Source organism: Bubalus kerabau, chromosome X, assembly GCF_029407905.1.
Source record: "Bubalus kerabau isolate K-KA32 ecotype Philippines breed swamp buffalo chromosome X, PCC_UOA_SB_1v2, whole genome shotgun sequence".
Lineage (NCBI taxonomy): Eukaryota > Metazoa > Chordata > Mammalia > Artiodactyla > Bovidae > Bubalus > Bubalus kerabau.
Window position 1 is genome coordinate 149250166 of NC_073647.1, and position 5488 is coordinate 149255653.

The window sequence follows — 5488 nt, forward strand, 5'->3', positions numbered from 1 at the left end:
GCTGCAATGGTTTTTGCCATACTTGGCATGAATCCGCCTCGGGTGTACATGTGTTCCCCATCCTGAATCCCCCCTCCCACCTCCCTCCCCGTCCCATCCCTCTGGGCCATCCCAGTGCACCAGCCCCGAGCACCCTGTCTCATGCATGGAGCCTGGACTGATGATCTGATTCACATACGATAATATACATGTTTCAACACGACTCTCTCAGAGCATCCCACGCTCGCCTTCTCCCGCAGAGTCCAAAAGACTCTTCTGTGCGTCTGTGTCTCTTTTGCAGTCTCGCATACAGGGTTATCATTACCATCTTTCTACATTCCATATATATGCCTTAGTAGAGTGGATTGGTGTTTTTCTTTCTGACTTATTTCCCTCTGTATAATAGGCTCCAGTTTCATCCTCCTCATTAGAACTGAGTCAAGTGTATTCTTTTGCATGGCTGAGTAATATTCCATTGTGTATATGTTCCACTGCTTTCTCGTCCATTCGTCTGCTGATGGACATCTAGGTTGCTTCCATGTCCTGCCTATCGTCAACAGTGCTGTGATGATCATTCGAGTCCACATGTCTCTTTCAATTCTGGTTTCCTCGGTGTGTATGCCCAGCAGTGGGATGGCTGGGTCATATGGCAGTTCTAGTGCCAGTTTTGTAAGGAATCTCCACACTGTGCTCCATAGTGGCTGTACTAGTTTGCATTCGCACCAACAGTGTAAGAGGGTTCCCTTCTCTCCACACCCTCTTCTGCATTTGTTGCTTGTAGATGTTTGGATAGCAGCCATCCTGACTGGCCTGAGATGGTACTTCATTGCGGTTTTGCTTTGCATTTGTCTGATAATGAGGGATGTTGAGCATCTTTTCATGTGTTTGTTAGCCATCTGTATGTCTTCTTCGGGGCAAAGGAATTTAGAATGGGGCAGTGGGCCCCACAGGTGGGGCAGGGGGAGTAGCCCACATCCCGTGCAGGCAATACTGGGGAGCATTGCCCACGAAGACTTTTATTACAAGAATAAAACCAAGTAAACACTGGTTCTGTTTTCATTACCATCTCCATACTCCACTATTCAAAAATAATGTCAGTAATTAAATACTTTTCCTCTGCAACACCAAATTCTGTTGGTTGAAGTTTGAAAAGCTTGTTGTCATATATGTCAGGTTTTAATATTTTACATATTATTCACAAGGTACAAAGTTTCAGTGTACATATATACAAATGCACACACGCATGAGTGTGTGTATACATATCCAAACACATACACATATGTGTGTATAGGTATACATATATAAATATATATATATATAAATAAATATATATATATATAAATTCATACGGCCACAGTCTTAGTACTTCTCTTTAAAAATTCATTGTCTTCTATGAGGGAGTTCATTAAGAGAAGACCCTGTTCAACAATTGTCACCAACACAGGCTGCCATGGTTACCACTGCTCCCTTCCACAGAGCATCCTTCATGGTTTGCAAGGCCTCGAGATCACTTCCTGCACAGCCTGCAGTCCCCGAGGGAAGGGACTAATACACACCCCACATTCAAACAGTTTTTTCTAAATACACAGTGATACCACAGAAATTGTCAAGGTAAAGACACAGGATGTGCTTTTATTTACGTCTCCATCAGTGAAACAAAGTATTCACTGCAAGGTGCAAACTTTTTTTAGCTTGAAAAGAACAAAATCGTCTTATATTTGAACACAAAGGATCTTGTTGAATTTGAAAAACAGGTTTTATTTGAAATTCATTCTTACTTGTCAGTTATTTTGAGACTATGGAACAAAGAAAATAAACTTTTGTTGCAGATTTTTTTTTTAAATCCCTTTATACTTTTACAGTCATAAATAGATAGAATAGGGAAATTTTGGGGGAGACACACTCTCCCTGCCATGTGACCCATCGGAGTTGACTTAGAGAGATGAGGATGGCAGGGAGTACTTCCTCTTTAGGGGAAGTACAAATGCCTCATTTCTCCCACCAAAACATCTGAATTGCTCCCCATCCTCCGCTAGAGGTGTCAGGATGGGGCTTTGTGATGTCAAGGCTCACCCAGGGCCACCTTTGCCTGGGGAAGAGACTTGCTGACCTCATAAAGCATGAGGGTGTGTCTCCCTGGCGAGGGGTATATATAGGGGTGCTCAGGGGCTCTGGAGCAGACCACTGGGAGGCCTCAAAATGACTAAGTGGACTGGGAAGCCCCAAGGCCTCAGAGTAGTTAGGAAACACCTGCCTCCTGTTCCCCGGGACAAAAGGATGAAGACCTCCTCTCAATTGAGGCCCAAAACAAATGTCAAGGTGAGCTGAACCCACCCAAACTCCTCTTGCCCATTGACCCCACCCCATAAGACCCCCTCCCCTGTCCTTGCCTGGCACATACCCCTTCTCTGCCCACACCCCTTCTCCTGAAGCTGTCGTTCCCGGCCACCTTCACCCTCTTCCCCAAACCAAGGCCATTCTCTACCCTTCTCTTGTTTTCTCCAGGTGGCCAGGGCAAGTGCGAGAGGGAATAATCACCTTCAGGCAAAGCTGCCCAAGAAAACTTCTCAGAAACCGCCCACCACAAGGAACCTGAGAAAGATCGGAGGCTCAAAGCTCTGTAGCCAGTGTTCCCGGGTGCAGGAAGAGCTGCATCAGAACGGACCAGAGGAGGTCCCAGAGAGTGTGGAGACCCGTGTCATTCGAGTGGGACCCGTGGGCAGCCAGTGACTGGAAGGCATGGCTAGAGACCTCAGAAATCTTCGAGGGTCTTGCCGCTGAGTACTGGCCAACGGTACCGACGTTGACTATTATACCAACTGCATACATTAAGAATGCACATAAAATCAACCTGATGTGAAATTCTGTTTGTCTCCGAGTTCTCTGAGAGTGGGGGCAGAGAGGGCAGGGCAGGGATAAATGTGTGAAGAGGGAGGGAGATGGGTCCTGTGGGGTTGGAGATGGGACTAGAAGGTCCAGTTTGCCAGAAAGTGGGGGGCGGGGGGAAGAACTGGTTCCAGACTCAGCTTCAAAGATACACATCCCATGGGAGAAGAGGAAGAGGACTTGGTGATTCTCTGCGTGAGTGCAGAGATGGAAACTGAGCCTGGGAGCCGTGTCGTGTGCGGTGGCAGTGCCATTTGCTAAAAAGGCATAGAGGGAAGCTGCCCCATAAAAAGAATGGAATCTGGACATTTGCAGCAACATGGAAGGTACACTATTAAGTAAAATAACTCAGACAGAGATAGACAAATACTGTACGATATCACTTATAGAGTCTGAAAACACCACAAAATAGAGAATGTGACAAAAATGGAGGCTGACAGATACAGAGATCAATGTACTGGTTACCAGAGGGGAGGGCAAGAGGGAGGGGCAACAGAGGTGGTGGAGTGGGAGGCACACCGTGTTAGGTGTCAGAGGAGCTCAAGGATGTATTGTACAACATGGTGAATAGAGCCAGTACTCTAATAACTATAAATGGAAAGCAGACTTTCTCAATTGTATAAGAAAGAAAAGGAAAGACAGAAGGGGGAGGAAGGAGAGAAGAAAGGAACGAAAATAATGGTGTTTTTGGAAGTCACAAAGCCAACATTGATCAGGCCCTTGTTAGCAAAGGAATTTGGTTTATTTTTTAAAATTTATTTATTTTAATCGGAGGCTGATTACTTGACAGTGCTGCAATGGTTTTTGCCATACTTGACATGAATCCGCCACGGGTGTACATGTGTTCCCCATCCTGAACCCTCCTCCCTCCTCCCTCCCCATTCCATCCCTCTGGGGCGTCCCAGTGCACCAGCCCCGAGCATCCAGTATCATGCATCGAACCTGGACTGGCAACTCATTTCATACATGATATTTTACATGTTTCAATGCCATTCTCCTAAATCTTCCCACCCTCTCCCTCTCCCACAGAGTCCCTAAGACTGTTCTATTCATCAGTGTCTCTTTTGCTGTCTCGTACACAGGCTTATTGTTACCATCTTTCTAAATTCCATATATATGCGTTCGTATACTGTATTGGTGTTTTTCTTTCTGGCTTATTTCACTCTGTATAATAGGCTCCAGTTTCATCCACCTCATTAGAACTGAGTCAAATGTATTCTTTTTAATGGCTGAATAATACTCCATTGTGTATATGTGCCACAGCTTTCTTATCCATTCATCTGCTGATGGACACCTAGGTTGCTTCCATGTCCTGGCTATTATAAACAGTGCTGCGATGAACATTGGGGTACTCGTGTCTCTTTCCCTTCTGGTTTCCTCAGTGTGTATGCCCAGCAGTGGGATTGCTGGACTATAAGGCAGGTCTATTTCCAGTTTTTTACGGAATCTCCACACTGTTCTCCATAGTGGCTGTACTAGTTTGCATTCCCACCAACAGTGTAAGAGGGTTCCCTTTTCTCCACACCCTCTCCAGCATTTATTACTTGTAGACTTTTGGATCGCAGCCATTCTGACTGGTGTGAAATGGTACCTCATAGTGGTTTTGATTTGCATGTCTCTGATAATGAGTGATGTTGAGCATCTTTTCATGTGTTTGTTAGCCATCTGTATGTCTTCTTTGGAGAAATGTCTGTTTAGTTCTTTGGCCCATTTTTTGATTGGGTCATTTATTTTTCTGGAGTTGAGCTGTAGGAGTTGCTTGTATATTCTCGAGATTAGTTGTTTGTCAGTTACTTCATTTGCTATTATCTTCTCCCATTCTGAAGGCTGTCTTTTCACCTTGCTAATGGTTTCCTTTGTTGTGCAGAAACTTTTAAGTTAATTAGGTCCCATTTGTTTATTTTTGCTTTTATTTCCAATATTCTGGGAGGTGGGTCATAGAGGATCCTGCTGTGATGTATGTCAGAGAGTGTTTTGCCTATGTTCTCCTCTAGGAGTTTTATAGTTTCTGGTCTTACGTTTAGATCTTTAATCCATTTTGAGTTTATTTTTGTGTATGGTGTTAGAAAGTGTTCTAGTTTCATTTTTTTACAAGTGGTTGACCAGAGTTCCCAGCACCACTTGTTAAAGAGATTGTCTTTAATCCATTGTATATTCTTGCCTCCTTTGTCAAAGATAAGGTGTCCATATGTGCGTGGATTTATCTCTGGGCTTTCTATTTTGTTCCATCGATCTATATTTCTGTCTTTGTGCCAGTACCATGCTGTCTTGATAACTGTGGCTTTGTAGTAGAGCCTGAAGTCAGGTAGGTTGATTCCTCCAGTTCCATTCTTCTTTCTCAAGATCGCTTTGGCTATTCGAGGTTTTTTGTTTTTCCATACAAATTGTGAAATTATTTGTTCTAGCTCTGTGAAGAATGCTGTTGGTAGCTTGATAGGGATTGCATTGAATCTATAGATTGCTTTGGGTAGTATAGTCATTTTCACTACATTGATTCTTCCAATCCATGAACATGGTATATTTCTCCATCTGTTAGTGTCCTCTTTGATTTCTTTCACCAGTGTTTTATAGTTTTCTATATATAGGTCTTTAGATTCTTTAGGTAGATATATTCCTAAGTATT